General features: G+C 35.8%; 1 protein-coding gene and 1 non-coding gene across 2 annotated transcripts in view; both read right to left on the reverse strand.

Annotated features, from left to right (window-relative positions):
• PDE3B (phosphodiesterase 3B) overlaps positions 1-22,775 on the reverse strand; it is a 95,269-nt gene that overhangs the window by 64,428 nt on the left and 8,066 nt on the right.
• Positions 189-372, reverse strand: LOC115352237. Its single transcript, XR_003927038.1, has one exon. It is a non-coding gene; the product is annotated as a U2 spliceosomal RNA (small nuclear RNA).

Consider the following 22,775-nt stretch of genomic DNA (forward strand, 5'->3'; position numbering starts at 1 on the left):
GGGGGGGGGAGGCGGGGAAGAGTATCATATGTTATCATATTTTTATCCTTCCATCAGCCTCTGATTATGGCTACGTTCTTTCCCCCCCCCCATGATCTTTAATGCATTTAATTGCACATTAGCCCTTGTAATGGATGGGAAGATGATAAGCAGCAACTTATGATTACTGCTTTTATTGATTTTTTCCCTTGGTGTGCTGCTTCTGGAGACACTGCAATAACAGGCAGATGCATAGGACAGATAGAAAAAGTTCTAAACCATCTTTTGGTCCCAAAAATCTGTTTAATATGACATCTTCAAGTCAAGGGTGTAAAAGATATTATAACTGATAAGAACAGATGTTAAACTTGACCTTAGACAAAGATCAGCTATTAGCAACAGAATGTTAAGGTAAACGAACTCTTAATCTGAGCCATTTTTATGCTTTTATACTAATGAAACTCACAAGTAACTTCACCATTTGTTTAAGAACAGTTTACTGAGTTTAATGTCATTTCCTAACTCTACCTTTGCTATTGAAAGCTGGAGAAAAGATTCTTATAATAAGAAAATATGGTTAAAGGGAATTAAAATTCAATAAAGGCCTAGAAGAAGAAGCGGTAAGAGCAAATGAGTAATAGTACCTGCAGCTACTTAACTTTTATTAACCTGAATTAAAACCCACTATGTTTTTCTGAATACTTAAAGTTTACAAGACATGCTTACGGATGATACCAAACTGGGGGAACCAGACAGTATATGCAGGGGCATGGCTGCCATCCAGAGGGACCTAGACAAGCTGGAAGAATGAGTGAACAGGAGTCTTATGAAATTCAACAGTGACATACACAAAGCACTGCACCTGGGAAGGAAGAGCCCCCTGCAATGATACAGGCTGAGAGCTGCTCTTCTGAAAAGGATGAAGAGCTCCACATGAGCGTGCAGTGTGCCCTGGCAGCAAAGGTGGCCAACAGTATGCTGGCCTATATTCACAGGAGCACAGCCATCAGACCAAGGGAAGTGATTGCCCCCTCTGCTCAGCTCTTGTGAGATCATACCCAGAACAGTACATCCAGTTTTGGGCTCCCCAATACAAGACAGACATCAATAAACTGGAGCAAGTTCAGCAGAGGAACACCAAGATGACTACAGGACTGGAGAACCTACCCTGTGAGGAGAGGCTGGAGGAGCTGGGCTTGTCCGGTCTGGAGAAGTGATGGCTTTTGGGGGGACCTAACAGCAGCCTGCCAGTGTCTAATAGGAGGCCATCAAAGACAACAAAGCCAGGCCGTATCCAGTGGTGAGTAGTGGGAAGACGACAGGCAATGTTGAAACAAGAGAAGTCAGACTAGACATGAGGAAAAAGTTTCTCACTATGAGGACACACAAGCAGTGGGACAAGGTGAAGCAGAGTACCCAGAGAGGCTGTGCAGTGTCCATCCTTGAAAGTTTTCAAGGCCAGACTGGATAGCACAATATAACAGTACAGGAAACTTAAAAAGATCATTGTGGACTTCAAGACCAGTAAGACCATCACAACTGCCACATTCAAAGTGGACCTTATTTAGCTTGACCTTTTCACCTTCGTGCTTGCTAATGTCCTCCTATGTCCCACAGGCATTTTTTTTTAATCTTAATCTAATTTAAATTAATTTGGAGCAATTGTTCTCATCTTTTATTTAGTTCTGAAAGTTGCTGCTTCTGTTCTTCAACATGAAGAAGAGATTCTATGCTTGTCATTTTTCTTCCTGCCTTATTAAACCATCCAGTACTACTACTTCCTATAAACTTTTTAGCTTCACTCTTTGGCCTGCCATGACTGCAGTCCCACTACTATTTCCTTTATTTTCATAAAAGGATTTTCATACAAAGAGTTTTTGCTACAGGTAATTTTTATTCAGTGTGCGTGTGCTCCAAGTATAATCAAGGACAAAAAAAATAAACAAAGGTCATTAAGCCAGCTCCACTCCAACTCTGTTTGACAGAAAGGCATGCAGTAAAATATTCCAAGAGTATCATTCCAGTTTTTCCAAATGTATAGACTCTGGCCAAAAATCTCTAAGTAAACATGTTTCGCTTGAACTGGAAATTGTATGCCTGCTTTCATTTCTAATAGCCCTATTTCTAACCTTGAGATCAGGTGTGTGAAAACTTTACACTCTGACACATACTCCTTTTAAATTCTCATTCTAACTATGCTATAGAAAAGAAGAAAAAAGGCTACCTCTTTCTTTAAAGCAATACCAAAGGGAATATATACCCCTCCTTATCGTCTCCTGCAAACTACATACTGTGGCATATGCAACAGAAGATACAACTGCTAATCAAAATAAAATACAGAAAAAATAAAGTATGACATTGCAAACAGTATGTATGCTTATTTAAAGGAGCAATCTCTTTGGCCTAATCTAGTTACATACTTTCGTCTTTTCTAAGAGTCTGCCCACAGCAGATAAACACACAAACCTTCTTGTGCTGCACCAACTGACGTCAGCAGTCGCTTAGGAACAGCATTTGGTGCAAAAGTGGTAGTACCGAAACTATGTTTACAATTGAAAAAGAATGACAGTATGCAGGGCTTACCATAGCTTCAGGAAGAGAGATACAAATTTATAAATAAAAACTACAAGAGATCTTTTCTAAAAGGGATTCATGGGATTTTCAAAGAATGTTTATCTGCTTAAGTATCTTGCAGTGAATACTAAGAGTAATAGATTTATATTTCTATAGTTTAAATGATACAATTTCTACTCTGCCCCCCCCCACAAAAAAAAAAAAAAAAAAAAAAAGAAGTCATCAGTTTTGGAATGCAAGCTTTGAGCTTCTTTCACTTCTGTTTAATCTGTAAACAAAAATTCAAATCCAGTAACAACTTCATTGGGTAACTGTTTACAGGGACAAAGCCCTGTTGTTCCCACAGCAGGAAAACAAAAGATCTCACAAAACAACCTGCACCAGTAGAAATAATCATCCCATCACTATTTTCTAAATAGTCAAGTATTTAGGAAGTCTAGCATTTAAGGAACTTAGAAGTGCTCTACTTTAAATAATTCAATACAAAAATTATTCTGAAGACCTTCAAGAATAAAAAACATAAACTATACAGCTGCAAAGCTGTTTGTGACAGCTTCCCAAATAAACTTAATTTTACAGTTACAGAATTTTAGTTTAGCAAGAATGTGTGTGAAAACTGTATGTACAGGTTTATTTATTGGTCCAGAGTAATTTACAAGTAAAGCCCAGATTTTGAGTAGCCTGATACTTTCCATTCTATAACAACATATTATAAAGTTTCTAACCACTTGTTACACTTTTGGCAGTCTATTGAAGAAGAAAAAGTTGCATAGTTTGCACAAGTTCAAAAAAAGTTGTTTAAAGTTAAGTGCTAGATTTATGTATTACACCTCTAGCAGGCATTCTCCAGCTTCAGGCTATGGAAATTAAGCAGTTTTCTCATTAGAGCTGGGCCTAATAGGAATGCACTGTAATGTTAGACAGCGTAACAGAGAGAGTCTGTACCTTGTGTGCTCACATTCCTCCTGCTGGCTCTGAGAAAACATGAAGGAAGAAGCTAAAACTAGAATGGCCAAAAAAGGACATTGCAGAGAAGAAAACTCAATAATATGAGTCAATATTACAAAACCCAGAATGCTTATTTTCATATTCTTTTGATGTATTTCCAATATGAAACGTCACGTTCAACAGTCACTTTCAAGCCCTGAACTATAATTAGTTACTCAGACACAAGAAGCTGTGTATGCATTTATCACAGTTTTTTGCTGTACACATCTCCAATCAAAAAACTGCACGGAAAGAGAACACAATCTGCCTCTTCCTTTAAGATAACAGAAGAATTACTACAAATTTGGGAAGTCTAACCGGACCATATGTTATATCAAATGGAAGTGATCAAAATCAGGAACATTTACCCTTCACCCCACCAAAAGAAACCCACCATCCATATGCAAAGTGGAAAAACTATATAAAAGACAGTAAATAGGGATAACCCTCCTTTTTTTTTTTAAATATTAACTTCTTGACATGCAAACAGTTTTATACAATTCATCCCCAAATTCTCTAAAACCAAGACAAGGAAAAGGAGCAAGTAACATCAATTTGATCTGAAGCAGATTATGCATGATTTCATTCATCTCATAGTATTTTTTTGGTCTGCTACTGGGAGTGGGAAAAAGCTGTTTCTGTGATTTCAATGCACCCATAAAGAATATTGTCTCTGGACAATGTCCAGAAGTAATTTGGGCCAAGAATAGCTATTTGATCCCAAACTGAAACATTCCGACACCAGCCAACAGTCTAAGTAGTTTATCTGGAAGTCAAGCAGAGAGATCTGAAGAAAAAACTGGCTCTACTGAAGTCAGCAAAGCCTTCCTTGTTGTCTCTGTTATAGTTCAGAAATTGCTTCAGCTTGCTTTCTGATTTATATTCCTGTACACGGACTCTAAGTCAACTTTTCCAGGATTCTGAATTTACTTCCCATCACACCTCCTACCATGACAGCTAAGAACCGAGTTGCCAGTTTTCTAATACCCTTGGGAAACAAAGCATCATTTTTCCACTGCTGTATCTGGAAACAATCAAGGTGCCAAAGGGAACAACTAGCTGTTCAAAATGCTATACTTTGAGAATTTTTTAGGGGCTAGAACACAGTTCATCTGTGCTTCAATGGACAGCACCAGCAGGAGACTCTGTTGTCCAAGGCTCACTGCTGATAAACCTCCCATACAGAGACATTCAGAAACCACCTGAATAATCTTTTAAATGTAACTTGTGATAGGAAGCAAAGACCCAGAAGCAAATGTCCAGTTGTTACCAAAAATGCAGCCAATGCACTAAGCGCACACTTGCAGAATTCTAGTTAGAATTATGCTCCTACAATGCCAGCTTTGTATCCCATAAAGAGGTAAGACTTATGGGGAGATTGATTTTGTTGTTCTAATAACTGGTCTTGGAAACGGCCAAGTTTTAAGTAAGTGTCTTTTTTCCTTCTTCACCCTCTCCTTCATAAATGGTAGCTAGTTATTTAAAAAAAAAAAAAAAAAACAAAACCTCTGCTGAAATAGACAACACATACATATAAACAGTATAATAAATGATAAACATACAAACCATCTTATCTGCAAACAAAATGTGAACTTGGAGATACAATGAGAAACATACTTCACTCACACATAAGTTACTTTTCTTAAAGGGAAAAAAAGAACTTGGAGCATTAGAAAACACTGTGAAGAAAATGAGCGGGAATCTATGTTAATAATCCTTTAGGCTTTCTGGTCATTCTCAGAAAAGAAATTCTATGAAAATTCATCTTTTCCCTGAAAAGCAAGCTTCTTTGCTACATCCTTTTATCTGCTGTCCATTTTACTATTCAGGGCTCCACAGGAAGAGACTGTGACCTATTCTTCCACTTCTGAATCGGTACAACACAAAATAAAATACCAGTGAGACAACGTGCTTTCACATTCCAGCAAAGGCATTGAAGCATGTCTCATGCTAAGTCAAAACCTGTTCAAATGCCTCCTTCAAAGAATGGCCATTGCCATTCCCATCTAGTAGTCTGTTACAAACAAAAAAAGTTATAGTCTACTGCAAGAAAGGCTCAGAGCATAAATAAATCAGCCAATAAATGAGACAGCATTTCATTTATCTTGGAGCTGTCATCGCTAGACAGCTTGTTTCTGTAACTGGTAAAGACTGCAGAACAGTAAATTAAGTCCTATAACATGACAGGAAATACACTGTCATGTTTCACTACATAGAAGACTATCTTCCCAAAGCTTGAATAAAACATCTCAACAAAGAATATCAGAACAGTAAACACAATTTTTCAGAAAAAGTGGTAAGTAGCTCTGTGAGGAGCACAAATGATTAAATCCTTCGAACTTTTGTCTTATGACTAGATTACCTGGCAACTTGGAGTTGCAAGTTCTAAACGCCCCATTTTCCTGTATTGAGAGTACTCATTCCACCTGCCTTTTGTGGCTTCTTCAGTCTTTTTCATAACAAGGGTGCTAGTAGGCTTTCTTCTCTTGCTGGCTACTGATTGTCATGAAATTTACAGGAAATTTATTATTCAAGATGATTATCCTCTGTCAAATTTAACTGAAAAAAGCCAATGAATTCAAAGATACTAGGGATGGATGATTGAGTGACAAAAAGGTACTTGAATTAAACTATGATGTGTGCACACATAGACATGTATGTGCACATACCTAAATTTGTATACATTTACAAAATGTTAAGGTCATAAATTAATACAGGGTTATACTGCCAATAAATTAACTCATAGAAGTTCACCCAAAAAGAAGGTCAGAATAGCCACTTTAGATATGACCTGGAAAATGGGCATCTGTGGTAAGGGAACAAAAATTCCTCACCAAGTCCAGATATTTGACAGCACAAGACAGTGTCTTTTATTAGTATTTAACTGGAAGATGAAATAGGAGACAGGAAATTATTTCTTAAACACTTTTTGCCTTGTAACGTAAACTTTAGGGATACATTTACATAGCTAAAAGATGCTTTAGCTTCTTGTAAGGTCTATGATTTCAAGAAGTAGTGCAAGTTCAGGACTAAAGCTTTAACGATGAAAGATGTTTAGAGGAAACTCAACTTCGAGTCCACAAAAATGAATTGGTTAAGACTAGAAAAAGCAACTTATAAAAGAAATGCTGATTCATTTGCAGAATGGAACAGTTCAATTGATTTACTCTTTGGTGAAAAAAAAAAAAAATTCATACTGGTGCTTAAAAAAAAACCCGGTGGTGTGGAAACTTGTTATTACAAACACCGTAAGACTGACTCACACTATTATGTTTAAACAAGGTTAACTCTCACTATCACACTTAAACAGTTTTAATTAATTGCCTCGGGACACAGAAAATGAGCAACTACTTTGCAAACTAGAAAATGCAGTTTCTCAGTATGTATAAATGATTACTAAAAATGACTACAAGTGCTTAAACAAAAGCATACTGTACAGTTCATATAGGTTATGCAACTAGTCAGAATACTAAGCAACATGTTTTAAATGTCAAAATGCAAAAGTTGTAATTTAATTTCAAAGTTTTTTGATGATATTTTTGTCATTAACAATTTTGCTAATATAAAAAAAAAGTTGTGCAGCTGCTTTGAAGTTACAAGATTTTAGTCTGAACATACAGGGCATTTTACAATATTTAGACACATCGTAACAAGTCAGTCATTAAATACACAGATCTGAAAATGGGGTGGGAAAAACACATATCTTTTGTAAAAGGCATTCAATTTTTCTTTTCTTCTTTTATACAGTTTTAGAATTTTGGGATACATGGATTTGCTGTTTTGTTGGGTTTTTTTAACATTGAAGTAAATGTTCTAACAATCATTACTAAGTAACCAGTACAGCAGAATGCAGCAATCCTTCAATCAAATAAAACCAATAAAGCTACACAAAGCACTTACAAGAAGTTATGGAATGCACAAAAAAAAAAAAAATTCCACATCAGTTCACTAAACAGTATTCATGATAATCTCAAGACTCCTAGTTTTCATATTGAAAATTTGAAACATTTTGAATACTTTGTTGAAATTTTCTGACAAAATATTATCTTCCAAAAGTACTATCTTTAAGCATTTTGGCAGAATAAGAATCCTTTGCTTTATAAGTGTTCCAAGAAAAGAGAGAATAAAGCTTTATTTTATATAATGAAATCTAATAAATACAAATGCATTACAGCTTTTTTAGCACTTTAACATAGCAACAAAATCTGTAATCTTATTGTGGATCAAGCTATATTAAATACCAATACAATCAAACACCTAAGAGATTCTGAAATCACTTCTGTTTGATCCATGTTTCTGACCAATAGATAAAAGGGTGATGTTTAATTTTCCTCAACCCATACAGAACTGTAACCAAGCTAATTAATTAAGTCAGCACACAGTACATTTGCATTAAGAAGAAAGCCTTTAACATACAAGAAAAATAAGTTTTTGACTGGAGGCCCCCAGATAGTGCGGCATAGAAAATAAGGCAGGGAAATCAGATTAGAATTGCCTAGTCTGGCCTTGGGTCGTATCCTTCTCAGCATTGAGCATTTACAGAAAACATTGGCTAAATTTCACAGAACATTCAACTTTTGACAGTTCATCAACCCCAACAAGGAGTTTTGGCAAAATATTTAAGCCTTGTGGGCTACTTTTCCAAATGTTCAATTAATCAAAAAGATTAATGGTAGAATGGAATTAAAATATCCACTCATGTTCACCCCATTTCTTGAGTAGGTTTCACAGTATGCTGCAAATTGTCTCATCTGTACCGTTAGCAACATTAGATATAGCTGTTTTAAAGCCATCACAAACAGTAGTCACTGTATCCCTTTTCTTGAGATGTTGTAGAGTCATTATACTTTTTTGCAGTTGTTATAGTGGATGACTGCTAAGGGTCACTCTTACATTCTTCAGAAGTGCTTGCCAAACTGTCTCAGTCAATGAATAATCCCCTGCAAGTATTTCTTACAATATATTTCTAATAATGTTTTCAGCTGAAAAGTCTTTGTACTCTTTTAGCTCTTCAGTATATTTCTGCCAACTAGCCATACTTATTAAAGATCTTACAGACCATATTCTGGGAATTCCAGTGACAGAGGACCCTGCACATCCTTCATAGTTCACACAGCATTGCCTAGAACAGATTATCTTGTACAATCACTAGCAAATAGATAAAGCCCTAAGAATTGCTAAATCCTTATTTTGACATAATAAAAAAAAAAGTGTTCTAACTCCATCTTCTGGCTAGGAATAATTGGTATGGAAGATCAAAAAAATTATCAAGTGAATTCAGCTTGACATCAGGCTTTACTTACAAACTTTATGCTTCTATAGTCTTGTTTCTTCTTTATGTGATTAAAGTTTTCTCTCCAGTTTATAATTCCTTTCACTTCCTTCTCACTTCTCCTGGGTTTGAGTTTAATCTTTGCCAAGCATCTATATAATAATTTTTGTTAATATTTCGGTTTAAAAAATGTGAACTTAATCAAGGGCAAATTTCTGCTTTATCTTTGTGAACATTATTTAAAAAAATTAATTAGGTGATGAGAAACTGTCCTTGTATTAGGAAAGCATTATTAGTTGCACTATGCAAGATCTAATATTTCAGATTTCATAAAGGGGTAGAGCTAACAACTCAAAGCAGCAGAACTGCAGGTGTTTTCACAGGATTTTGTCTTTGATCACAAACCTCCAGCATATGGTAGAAGAAAACTCAAAAAGTTCACAACAGAAACAGATACCTGAAATCATTTGTGTGTACTCCTCAACAGATGAATTTATTCAAAAGTTGAAATGAGACATGTTGTGTGCCTGCTTCCATTTCTCCGCTCCCAACCCCTTCTGCAAAAAATGATCATTGTGGCTAATACCTTTTACACTAGTGATTCTACTGGGATGATGGACAGAACATATAAGCAAACACCTCTATAAAATTAACATACCACAGACTAAGAGTTATTATGAAAGAAATAAGTGATGCATGATTGGATTGCACAATTCCATATTATAGAAAATTTTAAACCTGATGGAACTCTGAAGCTGGCAGGAATAAAGTCATGGGACCTATTTGTCCCGTGAAGCTGAGTCTAGGCTTGAACTATTAGTAAGAAACTGTCATTTTGATCACATTTTCCTTTTTCTCGCTGTCACATATGTGAATTTTTGGCAACATGAAAATTAAGAGCCAAGGACAGTTACTGCAAAGAGCTGGATTGAAACTTCCCTACTGTAGCAACTTATTTTATCGGAAACTTCAGGTACCCACAAAAGTGGACAGAAAAATCATCAAAATACCTAGAAGCATCAAAGAGGGACAGAAATACTTCCTGACTCAGCATGAGAGGACTTCCACTTCTACATTCTAAGGTAATAGCTTTTCTCCACTACCATATTACATATTTAGTCCTGTAGATGGAAGCATGATGGATTGATGAAGGTCCAAGACTCATAATGTGACTCACAGAAGTGTTGTTACAATTTCATAATGTTTTCATTTTACTTCACTCTGAAAATAATGAATAATTTTCACATAAACACAACAATATTAAAGCACTGTTTTAAATGAGTGCCAAATACTCAGGTATTAGGAAGAATCCGATTCACATGTGTCCTTTACCAGTTCATTCTGTTCTCGCACATGAATGTGGTATGATTCTGTCTGTTACCACACAATCTTACATTGTTTTTCAAAAGAACCCTCTGCCCCATTTACTGTACAAGTTTAACTTAGATATCTAAATTGCACCTTTCCATTCAAGGTTCTGTTCCTTTTATTTCAAGTAGACAAATGCAGAATATACAGTTCATTCAAGACATAGAAAAACTATAGAGGCTTTTGGGTGTCAGGGGATGCTATTTTGACTGATTTATTGGGAAGTTCTAACACATCCATTCTTTACACTACAGTGCCATTAGTTCTCTTAAATCAGCACAACTTGGCATTACCACAATAAAGGAGCAGTCCTGCCTCCCTCAGCTGCTCATTCCCATCCCTGTGTCACTCCCTCCCTTATGCAGCAAAAGCATTCATGCAGACACGTGGCAAGGAACTACAAAAAGAACTGATTACTTTTAACATGGATTAGTTCCCCAATTTAGTTCACTGTGTAGTCTCATGAATGCTTGTGTCAGCACAAAGGGGGATGGTGCCAGGGCAGCATTGAGCAGACAGTGCTGGGAAGGACCGCTCCTTTCAGTGGAAGTGCCACAAAGTGTTCAGGGAATTGGAATATTTGAGTAGAGGTGTTCAGATTAGAAAGAATATGTCCAAAGGTAAAAAAAAAAAAAAAAATTCCCTTCTTGTGACTACATAAAAATTAATCTATATTGGACATAGTTCTTCACATCAGAAAATTATCATGCTCTGACCTCAGAACTCAAAATTTTAATCAAGATTTGCACTGCAATTGTACCTCCCAGCCAACAAAAGCTGCTGTTGCACCACGCATTTTAGTTAGTTCTGCTGTAGAAAAAAAAAAAAGAGGCAAAAAAATCCCCAAACCAAAACCCACCAAAATGTGAAGGAACAATGAGGAAGCCTGGGGAAAAAAATGATGGAGAATATCAGAGACAAATACAAGTGTTCAGCATTCCAAAATTAAAAAAAAAAAAAAAGGGGGGGGGGGGGGGGAGGGAGGTATAGAAAACTTAGTGATATCACTATATCACTTTAAAAGCCATTGAAGTGTTGGCCTCCAACGTGCATCTTAGCAAAAACATTTCCTCTAAATAGCTACAGTACACAGCGGACAAGGTTTTAAGTCAGAATTGTTTATAAAATTACTATCCCAGAAGAAAACTGTAGTGGGATATGAAGACTGAGAAAAATCACCTGCAACTGTAAACTAAGGCAATGAAAAGGAGAAATGATCTCTCTATCCCACAAGATTTTAGGGAACTGCTACATTCTATTGATTAAGGACTCAAATTCTGTGTGGTACCAAACACATTGAGAGAAAGCCTGACAGTGAAGAAACTAGAAAAAAGTTACGTGTACACAGACAATAAATAAATGGTGAAAATCACAAAATAGTAAACGAAAACTTGTGATGAGCCAGGAAAATTTAGGAATGGCTAAGGCATGCCTCTCTGTAATTCCCCCTAGCTTTTATCCTCTGAAAATCCAAAAGAAAGAAAGAAAGAAACCCAATGACAGGCTTTTTGCAGGCTGAAGATGTGATGTCCTAGGGTGGAGCTGTAGAGAATCTTCCTATTCAGAAGAAAGAGGGAGATTTTCATATCAGGAGAGAGGGGCTGGTGAACAGAAGTAAGTCTACATCATTTCCTCTGTTGATCTTATATGGAAAAAAAACCCCGTTACTCTCAAAGATGGTTTGAAAAATAAAAGGACATGGAAGAAAGCTATTCAAAGTAGACAATGGGAATAATAGTATTTTTAAAAAGCCTATCCACTTTAGGTGATTCTAATGATCATTTAGGAATATAACCATATGATGAGAAAACAAAACAAAAGCAAAACACCCCTTTGTGTTGCTCCGAAAAGCATGAAAATATTCCTGATGCACAAAACTAACCATGCAAGGTGATCCGACTGCTGGCCATTTGAGCTACATACATAAAGAAACAATGGACTGTCAAGTCACTTTCTTGATGTTTTAAATGGAATTTTCTACAAAATACTTCACAGCATAAGAGTTGCAAAAAACATTTTACTGATTTGTTTTCCTCGGTAAAAATCACAATCAGAAGATGATGGAAGAGACCTTAATCCCTTTTCTCTTTCATAGCACCCACCTATCTGACTGGTTCTAAAAGTTACAGAACATATAATATTAGACAAATTGACTGACAGAGTCAGGAGACTACAAGATATAAACCAAATGCTTCCCCAGGAATCGTACAAAACTTCACAAACTTTGCTGAAAAAAAATGCAGTCCCTTACTGTAACACCTGAAAGATTAAATAGCCAGGTAGTGTCCTACTATGCTGCACATCCATCTGTTATTATAGACTTCTCTTTTGAAACATGCACGTATACTAAACAGTCTGGCTGAGAATAGCGCATTCAGAAAACAACAACTCAATCTTGTCAGCTCATAAAAGCACTTTGAAAACAGCTAACAGGTGCCAGAATGAAGATTAAATTCAGATAATCAAACAATATTAAAAGTTATGCAGAAAAATAAGTATGTGACCGTGTAACTCCCACCTCCTTCATTGAAGGAAGACTGACAAAGCTTATAGGGCTAAAACACTAAATGAAGATAAAACAAAATATTCAGTACGTTTGATATATTGCATAACTTGCAGGCATTGCCCTAAATAAATGGCAAAGTTACTGGACATACACTCATGGAACCCAACGGTGACCTGATGACACCATAGCCTCTGTTTTACTGTCCAGAATTGAAGGGATAAAGAATATTAAGGACAAAATTCACAATTCAAAATTGAGATTTCCAGACCTTGCTTTGTTAACATCTATATTAGCTGTTTATTAATCATATAGATTTAAATCCCAACATTCATTGACTTCAGTGGTAAAACATCATAACTTGCAATCGAGCTAATATGAATACACACCAAATAAAGCACATACCAAGCAGCGGCCCCATGCAACTACGTGTTAGTGAGGTTGGACAAGTCAGTCAAACAATTTTGAACTAGCAGCAAAAAAGTTGCCCTTCCTTTGGAATGGCATCCCAGTGCTTTAGCCACCTCTACCAACACACAAAATCTTTTTTTTTTTTTTTTTTTTTTTTTTGTTAATAAAATCGAAGAGAATCATGTACGAAGATCCCAGGCCAGGTAGACAATGATCACCGTTTGGAATGCAACCCCAGTGACCAGCTAGCCTTAGATGACACTGGCCTACAATGTGAAAAATGTCCTAATATCGTCTGTCAGACTCTTACAGACAAGTTAATCTATCATAAATGTGCAGAAACAGAGATACTCAATCTTTCTAAGCCTTATGTTCAAGGGTTCAGGGGAACGGGGGTGAAGAGCTGGGTTTGGAGTTGCGTTTTTTTTGTTGGGTGAGGTTTTTTGTTTGGGGTGTTTTGTGGGGGCGGTGGGGGAGGTTTGGTAATTTGGATGGTTGGGGGTTTTTTCCCCCCCCTCAAGAGCTTTGCATATAGACTTCAGATACTAACACAGCTCTAACTGATGATCCAAAGTTATTCTTTTAACAAGGAAGAAAATGTGGGGGTTTATATGGAAGAATTCTTCCAAAATAATTTGAAAATCCTAGTATTCAAACATTTAAAATACATTAAATTTTTAAGCTTCACACAAACACAGGAACACAAGTGTATTCTATATTGTCCTTGATATTTTAACAAGTTTAGCCTTTAACTATGTACTATGATACTAGTTTGTTAAAATCTAAGTTTATCCATGTGTTTGCCTATGTAACAACAACAAAAAAACCCAACAAGCAAACCCAAAACCAAAAAAGTAAAAACACAAACACTCTTAGTTTAACCTGTTGGTCACTGCAGAACTTTTCCCTAAAAAACTAACTAGCCCGAGTTAGCCATAAGGCAATACCCATACTACCAACATACATCAATATTAAATCAGTTACTGTGAATTTGTTTACAGTTTTTAAGTGAAATGCAGAAGACATGATGATTTTCTGAGATAAAACACACACTGCTTTCAACACTAACTGGTTTATATTAGTGGCTAGGTAACCACCGGAAGTTACTGAATTTTAATCAACGCAGGGAAAAAGTATTTAGAAAAAGAATCCCTTGCTGTAAAGGTTTAACCTCAGGTAACATTAATTTTGAAAACTATGTTTTAATATGTAACACACAAGAATACTTCAGTATAATTTCTAGAAAAGGTGATGATATTGGAAACACTGGTGAAACTTGCATAGTACTTAATTTTGGTAACTAGGAAAGATCATTTTCATACAGATGACAAAAATTTGATTGTACATCTTTCAGAATCAAGCACAACTACAATGTTCTTTGGAGAAGTAGGCTGGAGAGTTTAAATAATTTTTCAATTTATCCGAAGTAGCACTTTGCAAATTCTAATGAGCACCATAGCCGCAGTCACAACCGAACAGTTTGAGATTAAGCCAGTCCTTTTCCTTTGTAACAGTCGAGTTCAGCTTGCAACACTATCAAAAATAAAAGAACTGTAAGCTAATTGCTGGCAAGTATGACGCAAGCGGTTTCCTAGGTAACAGCCCAAGTTGCTGAAGTGCCTGATCCAGCATTTCCTCATCTGTTTGCACTCACACCAGCAGTCTGACAATGTAGTCACTGCATCCTGTTTCACTCAGCAGCCAGCGAAACATACTGAGTTTAACCCTTGACTAACATCTTTACAGTTAATCTATGCTATCTAGAAATTAACTTCTACAACGATGTTTTGTGCATGCATTTTTAGTTTTTCTCACGCTTTTGCAGTAGCTGTCTACACTGCATTTTCTTTATAATTGAGAAGGAAAACATGAGAAAGAAAACATCATCTAAAATAAAAAAAATACATAACAGATACCTTTTCATTTGCATTTGCACTACTGAAAGTTTCTGCCACAAGTTAAGTTCAAAAAAAGTTAGTCACCTACAGGTTTTACATAAAATGTTGAATTATCTGTATCTCTGATTTTCACTTTGTAGTTCCAGAATTTTCCTGATTTTATACTATACCCAAAGTAAATTAGATACAAACATCAGGAAGATCTATCAAACTACTTCTCATTCACTTCAAATAGATGTGTATTCATATGTAAGTCAGAAGTATGTTTTAAAAATTTATCACAAAACACTTACTGTATACACCAAGGAAAACAAAAAGCACATTTTGATCTTAAAAAAAAAAAAAGTGTAGAGAGCATGGATTTCATCAGTGAGCTATCTTGCAAGGACTCTGCACATTCTAGAGCAAATTAAAAAAATATCAAAGACGATAATCAAGAAAAATACAAACGCTGGCCTTTCTGATGAGATATTGCACAAAAAAAACCCCAGTTAGATACTTTTACAGTTTATTTTTAAATGTGAATTTATATTTGGCCATTTCAGGACATGAATAAATATGAAACAAACTATTTCCAGCACAGAGCTTTTATGTACTGACAACGGTGCTTACCCAGTATAAAACATAGCTGTTTTTCTGTACTATGGAATAGTTGTGGAGCACAAAGAAAGCAAAAAGATAAAAGTAATTTTTTTTTTTGTTGTTAAAAATTCTGGGCAATGCTTCACCAAGGCAAAATGCACATGAAATTTACTGCTGAAAAAAAGTCTCCCACCTTCACTAACTGATCTATCCAGTGCAATTTTAAGTGGGGAAATCCCCTGAAGTATTCTGAAATAGACAGATGACAGCCAGCCAGAACAACCTATCACAGCAGCTTCCTGACCACTAAAGAGAACTAGGTATCAAAAACCTGAAGGTGCAGGGAGGAGGTGATGTTAGGGACTCTTCACTATTTCTTTCACAAAAGCTTACTCACTCAGGAGGCCAGGTTCATATCAAGTTAGAACTGCTCTAAAAGGAGATCTAAAACAGTCCTGATTTTCCAGTAACTAGAAGTCTCATTCTTTCAAATACATCATGGATTCTCTAGTTTCTTGGGAAGCCTTCTTGTTCAAATCTAGTAACGTAACTTATCCATATTCCAAAAAAAACAAAATACAAAGTTTTAGGCCCAAAAGCCCAGGGATACAGAGAAACAAGTGGCCTGAAATAAAACTCCGACAAACAGTATACAGGCACGCACTGGCAACTATACCTATGTAGAAAATAAGAAACAAAAAAGAGCTACTATTTTTACATGATATGATCAATGCTCTGGCTTAGTCAGCAATTAACTACTTGTTAGCATCTCAGTGATGTTTTTCTCTAAATGCAGATGTTTCCGTCAGCAGGCTTTTCTACTCTATTAGTATAGTTTTCCTCTGCATCACTTCCTAGCTCCTTCCCATACACCTGCATTCCTCTTCATTCTGATGTTGCAGTACCCACATAGTAGGTAGGAAGGCAGAAGAAAAAAAGAAATGTTTTCTTCGCCGATAGACAATTTTCCTCAATTGAACAGAAAGCCAGCTCAGAAAAAAAATAAAGGAAGTAGTCTGGAATGTGATTATGGAAATTCCAGAAAAAGATTAAGAAGTTTCAGGGATGAAGAAGCAATGATAGGCAGAAAACCTGTGATGATACACAGCACATTGAAGAACCCAAATATCATTGTAAGGGAGGGAAGAAAACCAGCACAGACTAGCAAGACTATTGTTGCAGGGTTATGCTGGGATACAAAAGATTCCCACCCCAACTCCATTCAACAATGGATCAGGGAGACCTGAGAAAAATCATTAATGACATGACAGCTTTAGGTTATGGGATTCAAGGTTCAGACAGGTTCTCCAAAACTAAAACATAAAATGGTTGCTGAGGACATCTTTGATAAAATGAGTTTTTATATGCCTGGATTAGAACCAAGTGGAGGAACATCCACATAAAAGTTCTGTCAGAGGGCACTAAAAATACTTATATCTAAATATGAACACAGGCACCAAATGACTTAACCATTTCAGTTATGTAATTGATATATAGCAAGACCATTTTGCATAGAAGGCTAGCCTCTCTGAGGCTTGGAAGTCTATCCAAATACTAACAATTTAGTACTTTTGCAATACTCAGAATTGTTACCTGCCTTATAACAATCCACCAACTACAGAATCGACCATCACGATACATAGTTTTTCTCCAGCTCTGCCTCCTGCTATACTCTGACTGGGACACAAGAAGAAAAATACAGCTCTGTCCACCGATATGGATAACCTCCCAAATGACACTTATAACAAGACAGATGCAGGGAACTCACTGTTTTTTTTGATTCTGTCTTTTTTTGGCTTACCCCTCTTCCTGAAGTCTGCAGGGGTACCACTGCAGAACATCTCAAAAAGTGAAGCAGAGCTGAGGGGAAGAAAAAGACAGACCTGGGGCACAGCTGGGAATCTAACAGACATGCTGAGCCAAAGTATTACTCAGAAATTGGAAATAAAGTTCAAAATTTCCTTTAAAAAAAAAAAAAAAGTTCTGCAAAAGTCCAGTTAAATTTGCTTGCCCTGTGGAGGCAAATAAAGCTCAAGACATCAGGACAGAACATATTCCTCTGCTCCTACTGACCCTCTTACAACCCAAGCTGTAATCAGAATGAAATACCTCAATTAAATTTGAATATATGAACATCAGTATTATAAAAATCAGGCAAAGCTTTCTTACAGCTCTCAAACATTGCAGGAAGGTACATTGACAAATACAAATCCTCTAATTCTTTCCCTCTGTTTTGAATGGAGGAGAAGCGAAGGGAGTAATATGTCCAGTATTTATTTTTTGAGGCACGGTTCATTCCCTATTATCATTGTCAGCCAGCTACTCTCACTACAACCGCAGCACTTGAGTCAATACTACTCCTATTTCTCCCCCCTCGCGTGCTTACAATAGGAAAGAGTTAGGCAAAATATAAACAAGATGGCTAAAGGCTTAGTTTTCTAAAAAAAACCAAAACAAAACAAAAAAAAACCCCAACCAAACAAAAAAAAAAAACCCAACCAACCTAGAAAACCTTTGTCCCCTCTATCCAGGAAATAAACAAACAGAGGATTGTTTTCAGCTTTGAAACTACCGAAGACATACAGATTCTCTTTCGGCAGCAAAAAAAAAGTTTCTAACTACAAAAGCCTACATATTAAAAGCTCAGATCTTACAAGTGAATTTGCAGTTACGCTTACGGAGAACGAAGCAGGTGAGTAAGCACCTTGCATCTAACTTGCAGAACTAAAAGAAGAAAATGAAAAAAAGAAAGAACTTTACAATATGGTATAGTATTAAGGTAAAGGATAAGGCCTGTATGAGTATACCAAAACAAACGTACACGCCTTTTCAAATGCAGTCTACTTATGTATCATTCTTCAATAATGGACACTTACATGGTACTGAAGTAAGAGATTCTAGAAACATTTTTATGCTGTAAATGCAAAGAAATATTTAATTCTTCTTTTTTATAAATTATATGTTACCAAATGTTTCCCCCTGTTTTTTTGAAAGAATAATTTGATTGCTAGGTTTCCAAAAAAGTAAAAAGTAAAAGTAAAAACTGTCAGAAAATTTTTATGTCTTTGCTGAAAGACACTTGTAATTTTGGACCAAATTACATTACTGATCTTGTAACACATAGAAAGAGAAAGAACATGCTGGTGGGAAGAGGTGTTGAAATTATTGTAAAATTAAGAACAGGTAAGGACAGGGAGAGAGAAAGAAAAATGACATTTCAAAAAAGACAAAACAAGCAAGTAAGCAATTTACTATTGAACATTAATCTCCTGGGAAATTATTTTTCTCATACTTTCAAGGCCCAAATAATTAAAAATAAAGATGTGCCTTCTAAAGTCAAACCAATCCTGTCAATCACCAGAGAGGTGAAAGGAACATAGCTTTAAGAATGTATTCATTTGAGATTGTTAACACTTGCTACTAGAGAGTTAAAACTATAAATTACATTAAACCCTGTGAATTTTTAAACAAGTAAGGACCATAATCTTAATCCTTAAACACTGTAAAACACATGTTCTTTTCCACTTGAAAGCTTAAGTGCTCTGCTGACTCTAGGGAGGTTCCTACTAGTATAACTGTTAAGGCAAGTATAGAAGACTTACAAATCTTTAGCAATAAGATTTTAACAGCAACTAGTCTCATACAAGAAAAATGACATAAGACTAAGTATATACCTTCATAGGTCCATTATTGAAGCTGTATCGACTTTTACAGTTAATCCCAAAAGAGCATCTGTTTATCATATGAAACACAGTTTGAATCTTTTCTAAAGTTGTTAAGATACTTTCCTGAACAAGATATCAATTTCATATTTACAGATGTAACATCAGTTACTAAATGAGTTTGTCCTGGAATTATATCCTTAATGATCTTAATAATGGGTTATGCAAATTTCATATGTAAGCACAGAGTGTTACTCAGTTTTAATAAGACTGCTTGAAGCTTAGTGTCTTTTAACTAGTTTTGATTTTTACTCTTCATAAAAAATTGTTATCCTTCACACATAGACTGAAGTACTATTTTCTTCTTCAGAACATTCTGCGGATGTCTCCAATATGACGCTTATTGTCTCAGAGGGTTTGAAAACATAGGCCACCCTTAAAAGCAATAGCCAGCATCTGCCTCTGCTCAGCTACTACCTTTTTCTTATTTTCATCTTGACATCATAGAAGATCACTTGCAAACCTGTTATTTTCAAGCTTCTTTAAAAATCCTTTGGCATTTAACGAACAAGCTGCCAGTTATGAAAAATAAATTAATTAAAAACAATGACAAAAAAAGACTGGTCATTAACACAAAAGCTGTTCCAAACTCTTCTTTCTTAATCAAACTTGTTCAACCAGAAACTCCAAATAGAAAGAAAAATTAGATTTTCTATATTACCACGGCATGGAAACATTCTGTTATGGTGAATAAAAAGTAGCAAGAAACTCTGACAGATATTATAATTAATGCTTTTCTATAACTACATAAAAATAAGTTAACAGATACTTGTAATCAAAATACTTTCAACTGTGCTTTGCCATAACAGCACAAAGCTGTTATTTACATCATGGTAATCATTCATTTTAACTTCAGATAGACATACTACATTTTTTTAATCATTGGAAAGATCCTAAGTAACATTCCTCAGCTTTTTACACACACACACACAAAAAAAAAAAAAAAAAAAAAAGATTAGTTAAACATCTCTGTGCATAATCAATTGAAATTCCCTCATTGCAAGTTTCATTTGAAATTTGCTTTGTAAGCATGCTTCAGTGATCCCGAAATGGATACTATGCTGCCCCAAAAATGCAGTTAGTTGAAACTGGGACAGAATAAGAACACGTATAGGGTGGACAACACAAGTTTGTTTGTGTTTTCTAGTAAAGATATGAAATACACTGCTCTATCCTATACTAACATGTTAGGAAGAACCAAGCCCCTGTCATCATTAAAGTTTGTGTTTATTTACCTTAGTTTATAAGCAGCAATACAATACACAGTAGGTACATCTGTGTTTCAGTGCACTTTTGTATGGACAATCTCAATGGAAACAGTATAACCCAGATCAACATTCATCTTTCCTAAGCAAAATAAAGCCTGCTTCTCGCAGATCCGGCTAGTCAAGAGGAAAACTGTGCTAGTGTGCCTTTACTTCTTCCATTCTGAGCCAATTCCTTCAGGGCAGTGCCAGAGCAGATGGCATTTCACAGGCACAGCAGGATCTAAACTTTTTTAGTCTGCTAATCACACCTTCAGGTTTCAACACAAATTTCCCTCTGCTACTACCCACACATAAGACCATAACTGCTTGCATCTACAAAAATGCAGCTTAAATTAACTGAAATTTAATTTCATACTACGTAATGAGGGAGTGAGAATGTGTAGGATACTATGGAATTGCAAGAGCAGGTATCAAAGAGCCTGCGAGTGCATTTACACATTACACTGTCTAGGTGGCAAACCAAATGAAATGAAGGCTAGTGTGGACATTAATCAAGACACTAATCACTTCAGACCTCCCTCAGAAACATTCCTTTTATTTTTAAAGTTAGCATCATTAAACTACACGCATGACACTGAATTTTATTAACTGCTAATGATGTCCTATAAATATAGAGATCAACCCCTGCCCCAGAGAAAGCTCACAAAAAGTCAGTTCACTTCCAAAGTTACAAGCCCAGTTAAGAGGTCATCCACTTCTGTAAAGCATACACGCTCTAAGGTTCCTTGGCCACCATATATATCTCACACAGAAGATAATGAGATATCTGAGGATTAGTGTTTATCAGTCATCAAATGTTGAAAAACAGTAGGTGTATCAGCAATTTGTGTGAAAGGATGGAAACTGTTCTGGAGAGCAAAAAGTACTAGAAAAACTCACTGATACCTGTTCTTAAAAAACCCCTGTACTTCTTATCCTGTATTAGTAACTTAAGAGTACCTAGAAATTTAGAATTCCTTTAAAAGAATCTACTAGACAGAAGGAACAAATTATATTCCTGAAGTGGCACAACAATGCTTAGGAGAAAAAAAAAAATTTAAAAAACCCAGAAAATACATTATGATTGAATCTGTAATATTAAACTAATTCCAAGAAAAATAAAAAGACCCTAAATATAAATACAGGCCTTTAATTGTAGGTCACATTAGAACAAAAATCATGCTAAAGATGCAGACAGTGAGCCTAGTATAAGAACGCCTTTTTTAGCCTTTAGTTTAGCTCCTATCCTGTTAAAAGGGTTTAATCTAATCAAAAAGAAAATATAACATGACCAATAATGAAGGTTAAGAAAGACACTCTAATACCATTGTGTCTATGCAGGGAATCATAGTTAAGCTGTTATTTCAATAAAACTGATAAAACTTCCCCCTGCAAACCTTAAGTTTCACACACTTACAGAAGAGTTTATTCTATATTATGAACTTTGCTGATAAAACTGTTCTGACAATAGATATAAACAGGCAGGTGTGACACAGGCTTGCTGTACCACCACCTAACAGTGGTACAGTTCCTCTGGGGCAGGGGAGCAGCACTGGGTGTTTTGGGTATACTGAAAGTACACATCCCAAACTAAACCCCAGGTATATTTCTCAATTACTATTACCAGCATGGATATAGCTAAACCAATGTACCTATATTGCTAATTCATACCAAAAAGCCTGGAACGTTCCTCATAAAAGATGGAAGATCTCTCAAAACCAAATCCAAAGCACCCAAATACAGCTTCACATGGTATCCTGAATAGCTTAAAAATAGTAAGTTATATAGGAAAAAGATCATTTTAACATTCCATAAAACAAACTTTAATTTATCATATGAACAACAAATGGAACATTTGCTGCAAATATGCCTTTAACTTAGTGAATGTATTTGGGTTTGCATAAAGGAACATTAAGGCTGGCAACTCAGTACAGGGTAACAAAACTTGTCAGGATTACCATTCAATCAGTCATTTAACTGGAAATACGTCAGCTTTTTCCACACCTCCTGTACAGAGTGAGGTTAGTGCTGATAGTCACGAATGTTCTGCATAGCAGCACTGGTTTTCATAAATATTGAACTATCAGAGGGATATAAAAAAATTACTTGGATATCTGTGCTCTATTCTGTCCTTCTCCCAGTAAATTTGCACTTGTTTCAAAGGAACATGCTACATATAAAAGCTATGAAAACATAGGGATGGCCCAACACATCAAAACTTACTCCTGGTCA

The sequence above is a fragment of the Aquila chrysaetos genome, chromosome 16, assembly GCF_900496995.4.
Source record: "Aquila chrysaetos chrysaetos chromosome 16, bAquChr1.4, whole genome shotgun sequence".
NCBI lineage: Eukaryota > Metazoa > Chordata > Aves > Accipitriformes > Accipitridae > Aquila > Aquila chrysaetos.